The sequence below is a fragment of the Arvicola amphibius genome, chromosome 15, assembly GCF_903992535.2.
Source record: "Arvicola amphibius chromosome 15, mArvAmp1.2, whole genome shotgun sequence".
Classification (NCBI taxonomy): Eukaryota; Metazoa; Chordata; class Mammalia; order Rodentia; family Cricetidae; genus Arvicola; species Arvicola amphibius.
Genome location: NC_052061.1, coordinates 8,698,976 through 8,712,195, shown reverse-complemented (window position 1 = coordinate 8,712,195; position 13,220 = coordinate 8,698,976). Strand labels below are relative to the sequence as shown.

At 47.9% G+C, this 13,220-nt stretch overlaps 1 protein-coding gene and 1 pseudogene across 2 annotated transcripts in view; both read left to right on the top strand.

Moving 5' to 3' along the window:
* Positions 1-13,220, top strand: part of Chd9 (chromodomain helicase DNA binding protein 9) — a 214,126-nt gene that overhangs the window by 14,484 nt on the left and 186,422 nt on the right. For both annotated transcript variants that reach the window (XM_038312415.1, XM_038312410.1), the window contains exon 2: positions 7,037-7,162. The gene's annotated coding sequence lies outside the window, so the exon portion shown is untranslated. The remainder of the gene's footprint in view (positions 1-7,036; positions 7,163-13,220) is intronic.
* On the top strand, positions 5,366-5,908 carry LOC119802220 (annotated as a pseudogene).

Below are 13,220 nucleotides of genomic sequence, written 5' to 3'. Positions count from 1 at the left end.
CTAGGAATGGTGTACGAGGATCACTGGAGAGAACTAAGGCCGGCAGGAGAAATGGCACTTAGATACTCAACTGACATCATAGAGTCTGGGTTTTTTTTTTTTTTTTCCAGTGCTAAGGATGGAACCCCCCAGGCCTAACACTTTCTTAGTTTGCTGCTTTTGAATATTGCTTTTGCCATGCCAATTCTTAAATTCTTAGCCACATGTGGTCTTCTCTTATATTCCCAGCCCTTGGGGTGCTGGGGCCTGAGGATCCTGAGTTTCAGACCAGCCTGTTCAGGTATAGGGCAAGACCCTGTATCAAAATAAAAAGACACCAGACAGACATACATAACAGAGAATTCAAATTCCTATTGTTTTGAAGCAAGAAGGCCCTCGGCTAACCTTAGACGGTGCTCAGGGTCGGGGTGTAGCACCCTGGAAGAGCGCTTGTCTAGCATGCTTGAAGCCGTGGCTTCCATCACTGGAGTGGAGTAATAAGGACATGCTGGCACAGCTCTTCTTCCTACTCACATAGAGAACCTCTGACCTGCCCAAAAGGAAAAGAAAAGGCACGTGGAGCTCTGGGGCTTCCGAGCCTCCGCCAACCCTCTGAGAAGAAAGGTGGCCCAGTCTAACAAGGGAAGCTTCCTTCTCACCCTGAGAAGGCTGCCAGTCCAGTGGAAGAGGTACACACTGTTCCTGACCTCCGGGAGCCTGATTAGGGCAAGCACACAGTCTCCTAGCTGTGACTGTGGCCCTCTGCCAGTCGGCAGGCAAGGTGGGCACTGCTTCAGTCCAGCTCCACCGGACCTGTGCGGGGACAGCTTCTGGATTTGCATTTCTGTCTGTTTGTCTCAAGGATTGATTTTCAATTTTAATTATGTGTAGGTGCGTCTGTGTGTGCCTATGGGTTTGTGTCTGTGAGTGTAGGTGTGTGTGCAACACAGTCAGATCCCCCGAAGCTGGAGTCACAGTAGTTGTGAGCTTGCTGGTGTGGGTGCATGCTCAGAGCCACACTCCGGTCCCCTGGGAGAGCAGCAGGTGCTCTTAGCCACTGAACCATCTCTTCAGTCCCAAATTTACTTGTTTTTAATAGAATACACACACGCACTCACGCACACACACGCGCGCGCGTGCACACACACTAACCCTTTTTGTGGAGAGGGTCTTGTCACTCTGACTATCCTGGAATTCACTGTGTGGGCCAGGCTATCCTCAGATTCACAGAGCTCTGCCTGTCCCTGCTTCCTGAGTGCTGGGGTTAATGGCATGTGCCACCATGCCTGGCTTTGTTACCTTTTTAAAGATTGATTAATTGATTGTGTGTGCCCATTTGAGTTTATGTGCACTACATTTGTGCAAGAGCCCACAGAGGCCAGAAGGCATCTGATCCCTGGGAACTGGTTATAGCCGGGAAACAAACCTGGGTTCTCTGCAAGAGCAGTTAGAGCTCTTTTTTAGGGGGAGGGGAGGGAGTTCAAGACAGGGTTTCTCTGTGTAGCCTTGGCTGTCCTAGAACTCTATAGATCAGGTTGGCCTCAAACTCACAGAGATCTACCTGCCTCCCAAGTGCTGGGATTAAAAGTATGTGCCACTACCGCCCGGCCACAATAAGAGCTCTTAACCACTGAGCCATCACTCCAGTCCCTAGAAGATACCATTATCGAGTTGATTCTCTCCTTTCTTCCACCATGTGAGTCCTAGAGATGGAGCTCATTTTACTAGACCTGGCAGAAAACTCCTTTTACTCACTGGCCCAGAATTTATGTGTTTTTTTTTTAAAAATAGTTTAAATGTACAGAATTGATACAAATAGTCCGAAGTTATCATATAACTTCAGAGTTCCCGTTATATGTTATAACAGTGACATCCTGTATGATATATTTGTTATAAACCAGCATTCATATTTTGGTGGTGGTGGTGGTGATGGTGCTAGGCTTAAATAAGCATCCTAGCTAGTTCCAAACCCAAACACTGACTTGTTTTTATTTATTTATTATTATTATTCTGCATACAATATTCTGTCTGTGTGTATGTCTGCAGGCCAGAAGAGGGCACCAGACCTTATTACAGATGGTTGTGAGCTACCATGTGGTTGCCGGGAATTGAACTCAGGACCTTTGGAAGAGCAGGCAATGCTCTTAACCACTGAGCCATCTCTCCAGCCCCACACTGACTTGTTTGTTGTGGTTCTGGAGACTGAACACAGGTCTCTGGCATGTTAGGAGAGTACTCTACCATTGCTGCCCTTTCAAAGATTTCTTAAAATGTATTGATGTTGAAGGCCCTGTAAGGGCTGGTCATTCATTCCCCAGATCCACTCGCTGCCTGGCTGTGCTCTTGAGCAAGTTACTTAACCTCTTGAGGCTTGGTTTTCTCAGCTAAAGGGCAGAACCAGTACCACCACCTGCCACTGAAGCCTCTTGAGTACCATGCGCGTAGCATGGCCCATATAAGTGCCACTTGTTGCCAGTGTTAGTCTGGCCTGCAGACTCCTTCCAGATTTCCTTCTAAGGTGACAAGACTCTCGTGACAGTGAGTCACCACCTCTCTGGTCACCTCCTTTTACTTCCCTTCCGGCCTTCTCACCCACCTTCTGCCTCTCAGTTCATCACACTCTGACAGACAAATTGCCTACTTGGTGTGGCCCGCCACCAATCCATACCCGTTGTTGGTCCTCGTCTCCTCAAACCCACCAGAACCACCACATCTGCCTTGACACTGCTCCAGAGCCAAGCAGCATTTACCACCTCAGACCCTGTGACAGCCTCCCTTCTGAGCAAGGCTCCTCTCTCTCTCTCTCTCTCTCTCTCTCTCTCTCTCTCTCTCTCTCTCTCTCTCTCTCTCTGTCTCTCTCTCTGTCTCTCTCTCTCTCTCCTGCGTTCTGTCACTGACCTCCTGGTGCAAATTTGTGAGCTGGGCACCTGTGGTGAGCTTTGATGAGACAAAGACCCTGCATCACTTCCATTAGTCTCCGTGTAGCTGTGAACTTTCTGGTGGTAAAAATATACAAGTCACACAATTTACCACTTTGGTTCTGTTGAGGTGGTTATTGGGCCTGAGCCTAGGGAGTCCTCTGTACGGGGTGTGCAGTCTGTGTCAGAGCCGTGTTCTTACCTGTTGGCAGTTGTATTGTTTTTCTAATTGACAGTTAGTGGATTGGTGACGTTGAGCATCTCTTTTCTTTTGGTGTTTTGAGAGAGGGTCTCCTCTCAGTGGTATGGTTACAGGTGTGTACCATCACACCACCGCTGGCACTGAGCATGTTTTTGAGGTACTTAGTTCTCATTTGAAGACATAGGTGTTCAAGTCCTTTGCTCCTGTTTTATGGTATGTGTGTGTTAGGTGCATGCATGCGTGTGTACGTACGTGTGTATGTGGCATTGTGTATGTGGCATGTGGGTGCATGCATGCATGTGTGTGTGTATGTGTGTGTGTGTATGTATGTGGTGTATGCATATGAGGCTAAAGGTGGACTTCAATATTTTATCCAATCCTCCTCATTTTTTTTGATTTATTGATTTTATGTGTATGAGTATATGAATATTTTGCCTGCAGGTATATATGTGTACCAGATTTCCCAGAGTTAGAGTTACATGTGGTTAGAGTTACGATGTGGATGCTGGGAATTCAGCCTGGGTTCTCTGCAAGAACAACAAGCAGGGTTTTTAACTGCTGAGCAATCTTTACAGCCTTCCAGGTTATTTTTTGAGACAATGTCTCTCACTGGCCCTGGAGCTCACCAATTGGCTAGATTAGCTGGCCTATGAGCCCCAGGGATCGTTCTGTCTCCACCTCCCCAGAGCTGGCTATGTTTGGGTAAATGCCAGCCAGCCCAGCTTTTTTGTTTGTTTGTTTGTTTGTTTGGGGGGGGTTGTTTTTTTCGAGACAGGGTTTCCCCGTGTGACAGACCTAGCTGTCCTGGAATTAGCTCTTGTAGACCAGGCTGGCCTCGAACTCACAGGGGATTCACCTGCCTCTGCCTCCCGAGTGCTAGGATTAAAGGCGTGCGCCACCACCGCCCAGCTCCCAGCCCAGCTTTTTATATAGGTCTTAGGGATTCAAACTCAGGTGGAGTTCCCCTGTGTATAGAGCAAGAACTTAACCCAAAGGAGCTATCTCCTCAGCTTCATTTGCCCATATTTTAATGAGGCTGGGTGTTTTGTGGTCAATTTGTAATTCTGTCCTAATTCTGGATTATCAATTCCTTGTCAGTTGAACTCACACCCTAGAGCCGCCTTTTCAATTCTTCCTGTTATTTGAAATATAAAATTATGTTATTTGTCATGTTTGGTTATTTTTATTTATTTTGAGATTGTCTTATTTTGTAGCCATTGATGGCCTGCCTGGAACTCACTATGTAGCCCAGGCTAGCTTCAAACTGTCTTCGTTCCTCGGCTTTCCAGGTGCTAAGATTACAATTGTGCATCCATAGCTGACACAGAAGCTTTTATTTTTTTATTTTTATTTATTTATGTGTTTTTATTTATTTACTAGGCAGGGTTTCTCTGTGTAGCGCTGGCTCTTCTGACACTCACTCTGGCCTTGAGTTCAGACTGGCCTTGAACTCAAAGATTTGCCTGCCTCTGCTTCCTGAGTGCTGGGATTAAATGTTTCTGCCACCACACCTGGCTTAAATTTTCTTTGGGGGTGGTGGTGAAGCTTTAGTGCATCTCTTCTGTTCTTCTCCTGCTTGTACTTTCAGTGGTGTGTCTAAAACCCATCATCAGGGCTGGAGAGATGGCTCAGAGGTTAAGAGCATTGCCTGCTCTTCCAAAGGTCCTGAGTTCAATTCCCAGCATCCACATGGTGGCTCACAACCATCTCTAATGGGGTCTGGTGCCCTCTTCTGGCCTGCAGGCATACACACAGATAGAATATTGTATACATAATAAGTAAATAAATATTAAAAAAAATAAATAAAACCCATCATCAATGTTATGCCATAAAGCCTTTCCTCATTCTCCTCTGAGGGGCTTTTTGTTTGTTTGGGTTTTTGGTTTTTCCAGACAGGATTTCTCTGTGTAGCTTTTGGCTTTTGGAGCCTGTCCTGGAACTCACTCTGTAGACCAGATTGGCTTCAGACTCACAAAGATTCACCTGCCTCTGCCTCTGGAGTGTTGGGATTAAAGGTGTGAGCCACCACTGCCCAGCTATGCTTCTTATCTTTATGTGACTCAGTATTGAGTCTTCAATGTCTGGAACATAGGCGTCTTCCATTTCTTCCTAATTTGGGGTGGGGTGGTACATATGTGTGATATACCCATATTAGAGTTTGCAGGTGTGTGTGTGTCTATATGCACCCAGAGACTAAGAGAAGAGAGGATGCCAGGTAACCTTGAAGAAATGGGTCCCTTCCTTTTGTGGGTGGCAGCAAATGCAGATGGAGCTCCATGAAGGCTTCAACACACTTGAAGAGTACAAGGTGGTGTGAGGTGCTGCCTTCCCACTCCGAAAGTGCCACGAACCACCACTGTACCAAATGCATCTCTTTGCACTCAACCATGTGGCAGTGAAATCCTGCTTCTGGTACTTCCTGTCACCACTGAAGAAGATGAAGAAGTCGTCAGGGGAGACCGTGGACTGTGGGCAGGAGTTTGAGAAGTTGATGCTGCGTGCAGGGAAGTTTGGCATTTGGCTATGCTGTGACTCCCTCAGTGGTACACACCATTTGTACCATGAGTACCCGGACCTGACCATGACTGGCACCATCACACAGTGCTACCAAGACATGGGTGCCTGGCACCATGCCCATGCACACTCCATCCAGATCATGAAGGCGGAAGAGACTGAAGAGGGCAAGTGTTGCCTGCTTGGCCTTCAAGCCGTTCCATGACACCAAGATCAAGTTCCTGTTGCCTGACGGCTGTTGCAACTCTAGCACAAGTCTTGCTTCCCTACCAAGAGACTCAACAGTTTCTTCTAGACCCAGAGACACCCCCAGAGAGTCGAAGAAGAAAGGAAGAAGAGGAGGAGGAAGGAGAGAAAGAAGGAAGGAAAAACTGGGTTAAATGACTCTAAAACTGGGTTAATGATGTCCAGCTACTTAGGAGACCAGGACCTTTTGAAGCCTGAGTTCAGGACAAGCCTGCCTACATAGTAAATCAATTCTTATTCATATTTATTCTCCCTCCTTCCCTCTCTCTCTCTCTCTCTCTCTCTCTCTCTCTCTCTCTCTCTCTCTCTCTCTCTCTCTCTCTCTCTCTCTCTTTCCTTTCTCCCTCAGTGCTGGGTATGGAACCCTGGGCCTGGGGAATGCTAAGCAAGTTTCCTTCCACTACTCTCACACCCCTGACCCTCCCCCCCCCCCCCAGCTACTCTCTTCTTCTCTTTTTAAAAACATGTATTCATTTTTTGGGGGGTGGGGAGGTGGTGGTATTGTGTAGGAGTGAATGGAGACCAGAGGACAATCTACAGGAGACCGGAGACCGTTCCCTTCTTCCATCACCTGGGTCTGGGGATTGAACTCAAGTCCTCAGGCTATTAGCCATCTCAATCGCCCACTTTCTATCTCAGAGAGAGAGAGAGAGAGAGAGAGAGAGAGAGAGAGAGAGAGAGAGAGAGAGAGAGAGAGAGAGAGAGAGAGAGAGAGAGAGAGAGAGAGAAATCCAATCTTGAGTCCCTTTATATCCTGCAGTCATCCCGGCCACTCAACCAGCTCAGATTACAAGAAACATCAGGGAGTTTTCACTTTCTGGGATAGGAACGGATAGCAAATATTGCCTCAGGTAGATCAGCTAAGGGATTGCAGAGGCTAAGACATCTTCCCTGCACAGGCTGTTGGGAGCAGTCAGAGCTGGAAGTCCTTGAGAAGCCCCTAGAACCCAGCACGGTAGAGCCCTCCCACCCACCACAGAACAGCAGAGAGCAGAGGAAGGAGCAAACCTGGTGCCCTCTGCCACAGCTCTGTCTGAAGACTGCTGGGCACAGAGTGCCGCCAGCCCCCGTACCCGGGAGGCATCCTCTGTCACTCTCCAGTCTGGGGCTTTGTGACAGCAGACACACTTTCAGTTCTTTTCCAAGCCCTGGGTTTATTTTGTTTCTTGTTTTCCAGGCCTGTGGGATACTTATATAGCACAGAGGCACACAGCCTGTTCTGTGCCACTCCTCATGACTGCAGAATTCAAGAACTCCGGAGTCTGAGACTGCGTCTGTCTCCTTTCCTACCTCCTCCTTCCAGGTAAGCTTGCTGCCTTATCCGCAGCTGGAAGCCCCCTCTGCCACAGGGCCAGCTCCCAGGCTGTTTGCTCCACCCCAGCTGCAGCTACGGCAAGTCCCAACCAACTCCCATCCCCATTTCCATGGCAACCGAAACACATTTCCCATCCCTGCCTTTCTACTTCAGAAAGGAAAGCTATGACATGTCTCCTGTTCACGCTCCTGCTTGCTCTCTCTTTTTTATCTTTTTTTTTTTCCTTTGGCTGGCCTAGCGCCCACCATGCGAATCAGGTTGGCCTCAGGATGTGGCATTCCTCCTACCTGGTTTTCAGAGTGCCAAGATTGTTACAGTCATGAGTCACTGTGGCTGGCTTTTCACTTCTTTTATTGTAATTTTGAGACATCTTTACACAGCTCTGGCTGTCCTTGAACACACTCTGTAGACCAGGCACGCCTGCCTCTGCCTCCCGAGTGCTGGGATTAAAGGCGTGCGCCACCGCCGCCTACCATGTCAACTTTGCCTTTGTTTCTTTTTGTGTTTTGAGTCAAGGTCTTATTTTGTAAGCCAGTCTGGACCCAAGGTTTAGAACTTTCTGGAGAACTTGGCCTGCCCTCTCTGATAAGTCAGCCCTGTGTACAAGGAGGAGAGTTAGGGAACAAGGGAGTAAATGAAGCAGGGCGCTGGCCGTTGGCTGGCCCAGAGAAAGGCAAGGTTCCATTCACTGCCCACTTGTCCGGTGCATCCCTTTCATTTGGCTCTTGCTGACTTTTGCCTTTTATAACAAGTTGCCCAACACAAGTACACTGTTTCCCTGTGTTCCAGAAGTGTGCTTAGCCAAACAGCCAACTTGAAGGATATTTGTTTATTTCTTTGTTTGGTTTCGTTGGTTTTTGGTTGTTGTTGTGTTTTGTTTTTCCCAGACAGGTGTTAACTGACCCTAATAATCATGGCCAAATTAATTAAAGCCAGTGTTTTTTATTGTGTACAAGGCTGTCACTCCCCTTAAGGCAGGGTTCAAGAGGTCATCAATGGATTGCTCAGGAGTAAGGGGGGGGGTCTCTAAATGGGGGATTTGGCAGGCAAATAGGCAGTCTTACAGAAGTAGACCATAACAAGGTGGCCATGGCAGAGTGGTCATAACAACAGGCGGTTATAATCAACTTTTGAAACAAAGGTTGGGTTTGTCAGATGGCCATAACAGCTTTCTGAAAGAAAGACATAGTTGCTGTTTCCTGGAACAGGCAGTAGAGAACCATTTGTAGTTAAGGCTACAGGTAGGGCATAGCCCAGTCATAAACAGGAATGAACCTAGTTTGTCTTCACTATAAAAATGGCTTTCAGGCCTTAGATAGAGGAAGGCCAGTTCATCACAGGGTTTCTCTGTGTAGCCCAGGCTGTTCTGGAACTTGCTTTGTAGACTAGGCTGGCTTTGAACTCACAGAGATCGGCCTGACTCTGCTTCTTGACTGCTGGGATTAAATGCATGCACTAGCACACCTGGCATTATTTATTTCTTTAGAGACAGGATTGCTGCATGGACCAGGCTAGCCTCAAGTGTGCCTGTCTCTGCTTCCCAAGTGCTAGGATTTCCGGACTGTACCCTCATGCAAGCCCTGCTCCATGTTGGAGGTTTTGTATAAACTTAGCTTACCTATTCGTTTTTAGATGGGGCACTTGGAGTACATCTATTTCTCTTCTTTTTTTTTTTTCTTAAAAAAATACTTTTTAGACGTATTATGTATCTGTGTTATAGTGTTTTGCCTGTCTGATTGCATGTGAACTGGTGCCCGAGAAGAAGGCTTTAGATTCCCTGGGATTGGAGTTAGAGATGGTTGCAAACCATCATGTGGGTGCTGGGACTCGAACTCGGGTCCTCTGCAGGAGCAACAAGTATTCTTAACTGCCAAGCCAATTTTCCAGCCCTCTCTTTGTTTTCTTGAGACAGTATCTTGCTGTGGACTTGGCCTGGGACACCGTTCTCTGAGGACCGCCAGTCAAGGGCCCGTAAGAAGTTTCTGAAGTATATAGGTGGTCTTTGGGACTGAGCCTTTCACTTGTGGGCTCTTATACCAACTCGAGGTAGTCAGCACTAGAATTGAATTGCACTGTAGGGATAGATAGTGTTGGAGATGCGGTTAGCATGGAGAATGCACATACACACATTTGCTTTTAGGGTTCTGTGGGAGGCACATTTTGGCAAGAAAGCATTTTCAAAAATTAACTATCTCATTATTTCTGACTCCACCTAATGCCTTTAACAGTGCAGATAAGAGAGAGACGTGTAAAATATTGGAACTGGTTATTAGTGTGTGTGTGTGTGTGTGTGTGTGTGTGTGTGATGGGAAAATAGAGTTTGTGTGCAACTCCAGGGGAGAGACAATGTTTGTCTAAACTTGGGTCTTTGTCTCTACAGCATGCCACCCCACCAACCCCTGCTGTCCAAGTGAGTGGGGGGCTTTTAAAGTCACTTATGATGTGCTTTTGAACACAACATGGGGGAAGAGCCCCCACAGGCTGTTCAGTTCTCCTCAGGAAAAATACAAGCTGGGTTTGACTGAATGACAAAAAGCAATCTGTGGATTCAGGAAGCGTAGTAAATACCGTGACTCTCTACAAATGCGCACAGCCCAAACAGCTTTTTCCAGTCTGGAAAAAAAGAGATTTGTCTGTGCAAAACCAGCCAAGGCTCCGCCCCTCCTCCCTTGCTCCTGCTCCACCCCCACCTCCTGGCAAGGCCTCCCACCCTGCCCCAGACATTCAGTCATGGCTTTCATCCTGTGTGACTTGTAGTTGCCCAGGAAGTAACATTGCCCAGGCTCTGGGGACAAACATCAGCCACTCCCAGGCAGCTTTCCGGGATATCTGTCAGGGTGGGGTTTGCCAGGCATCTCTGATCTTGGCCAGGGCTGGATCCCAGTGAGGTTGTGTAGGCAGTAAAGTTGGTCAAGTGTCCTTTCTCTAAGTTATCTCCCTCCCCCTCTCTCCCCCCTTCTTCCTTTGGCTTTTAAACATTCATCTCCGTTCTATTGGTATGCATTGGTACTTAGCAGGGGTACTAGCCAAAGGTGAGATTGCAAAGGCATTCACAGGGGGTGAAGGTGGCCTTGAATGGCATCCAGGTGGGAGCAAACCTGAGACGTGCTGAATCTCTTTAGCGGAGAGCTAAGCAAGGTCTCTTTCCGCACCTCATCTTGACAGAATATTTGCATAACAATTACTCTGCTCTTCGGATGGTTTGCTGTGGGGGTGGTAGAGCAAGAAGGCACAACCCAACCCCACCCCCCTTAGCCCCTGGAAATGGCAAAGCCTACCTGCCATTCTGGGTGCCGGGAAGGGCTCTGGGATCAGAATCAGAATTTCAATTGGTTGAAGGCTGACTCCCCTAAGAGGAAATGTTTGTTTTCCTCCCTGGTGGTACCACAGCATCTAGTTCAAGCCTGCCCAGGCAGGTAGTTGTGTCAGAGAGTGCAGAAAGAATGAAAGAACTGATAACCCTGGATACTGCTTTGGACTTCAGTTTCCTCTAATTAATATATATATTTAACTGGGCGGTTGTGGTGCACACCTTTAATCCCAGCATTTACTTGGGAGCTGAGGCAGGCGGGTCTATGAGTTCAAGGCCAGCCTGGTCTACAGAGTGCCAGGACAGGTTCCAAAGATACACAGAGAAACCCTGTCTTGAATGATACAGCCACGGTAATGTATGCCAGTAATCCTAGCCACTGGTAATTGAAGCAAAGGGATTAGACATTCAAGGTCACTTTCTGCTACTTTGCCAGTTGGAGGCCAGTTTGGGCCTACTGAGACCTCATCTCAATAATAATGTGAGGAGGTAGGTGTGGCTTGTGCCTCGGAACTGCCTTAATAATCCTAAGGAAGTGAAGGCTGGAGGGTCAGGCCAGCCTCATTTGTGTGCCCTAGTGGGGTGTGGTGGCAAGAAATGTGAGCATGTCCTCTGTCCTTTGTAAAAGAGAATTTAATGGTCAGTTGTCTCAGACTCCTTGCTTTTGATCTTCTGTTTGGTTGCAGCAAGGTTTCCAGTGTCCTTTGCTGTCCTTGACCTTAGCCAAGAATGACTTTGAGCTCCCACCTCAAGTGCTGAGATTAGAGGTTTTTCACAACACGCCTCTGTGGTGTTTGTGTGCGCGCGCGTGCGTGCGCACGAGTGGGCGTACATGTCTGTGTGTCTTTCTTTGGGGCAGATCTCACAATCCTCCCCTTGCCTCCTGTGCTAGCATAACAGTTATGATTAAGCTGCCTGATTTAGGAAACTTTTTTTTTTTTAATGCTTTTAGCTAAGTTTTTTGAATCTGAGAATGTTCTCAGCCTGGCTGATAGCCACTTCCATGCTGGCTCGACTTGACCCCAGAACTCCCCCAAATCCTTCCCAGGCAGAGCTTGGGATCAGCTCCTCTTCCTTTTTACCTGTCCTATCCCAGTTCATCTTTCTGATGTCAGCTGAGACGGATGCAACCCCAGCTCCTCCCTTCTGCCTTTTAGACCCAGCTTCCCTTGGGTCCTCTCTGCTTCCTCTTTCAGAGTGCTTGCTCTGCTGCGTGGCTGCGCTTATAGCTTGTCAGCCTTCTTTTTAATCTGGGGGCCCCTGAGGACAAGCTTCTTCCCCGGCCCTTATCCACTGTACTGGGGACTGCTCTTCGGGCCCTGCTTATGTTAGGCCAGCACGCTACCTCCAAAGCTACCCTCTTTTTTTTTTTTTTTTTCTTTACTTTTTATACTTTGAGACAGGGTCTCGCTAAGTTGCCCAGGCTGGCCACGAACTTGTGATCCTCTAGCCTTAGCCTCTCAAGTAGCTGGAATTATAGTTGTAAATCATCAGGCTTAGTTTTTTTGTTTTTTAATTTTGGCAGTGCTAGGGATCAAACTCAGTTCTTGTGCATGCCAGGCGAATGTACCATTGAGCTCCACCATTGCTTCAAGTTCCACTGTAGATCTTAGTGCTGGATCAAAGTGCTCCTCAAACACATATCCATTGACTACAGCACTGAGTTGGGAAATGGGCAGTGTGGGTGGCCAGAGTCACGAAGGGGGCATTTACTGAAATATGAGAAGCACCACTTCTGCCCAAGTGGCCTGCAGACAAACCAGGACTGTAATACCTACGTGCCCACACCCAGGCATGCCTGCGTGCTCCCTGCTGAAGGCAGACGCTTGTGCAACACACTCTCCCATTCTGTGAAATTTCACCTCGTCATCTCCTCCCACTCATCTTTCTCGTCCTTTACCATACAGAGAACTGCAAAGCTAAGACTGTCTACCTGGCAGCAAAAAGGCGAAAAGTAAAGCCACTAAGGAAGTAACTCACCTTTGCCTCCTGGCAATATGGTTTTGCCTCATTCTCTTAGGACTCTTTTCCTTTTTTTTGGCAGGGGGCGGGGGGGTTAGGGAGAAGGGACGACAGGGCGACAGGGTCTCACTATGCAACCCTGGGTGGCTTGGCTTGAAACTCATTATGTAAACCAGACCAGGCTGGCCTAGAACTCAGAAATCTGCCTCTACCTGTCTCTGCCGCTCGGGTCCTGGGATGAAGCACGTGCCACCACAACTACCTGGTCCCCCCCCCCGTGCCCCCCCCCCCCCGTAAATTAGGGTCTCCTTATATAACCCAGGTTGTCAGTCACTACTTGGGATGGACCTGTCCTCCTCCCTCCGCTTGTATCACCATAGTGTACCCCTGCACCCTCCTCCCTGTGCTCATTAATATTCTCTCTCTCTCCCTCCCTCCCTCCCTCCCTCCCTCTTCTGCACTTTCCATTCTAGCCCCATTCCAATTTAAAAGCAAAACAAACGAACGAAAACCTCTATCTTGGCACGGTGGCTTATTTTTTTTTAACTTTACTTATTTATTATGTTTACAATATTCTGTCTGTGTGTATGTCTGCAGTCCAGAAGAGGGTACCCGACCTCATTGCAGATGGTTGTGAGCCACCATGTGGTTGCCGGAAATTGAACTCAGGACCTTTGGAAGAGCAGGCAATGCTCTTAACCACTGAGCCATCTCTCCAGCCCCTGGCGCGGTGTCTTATACACCTTTAATAACAACACTCAGGAAGGGAGGCAG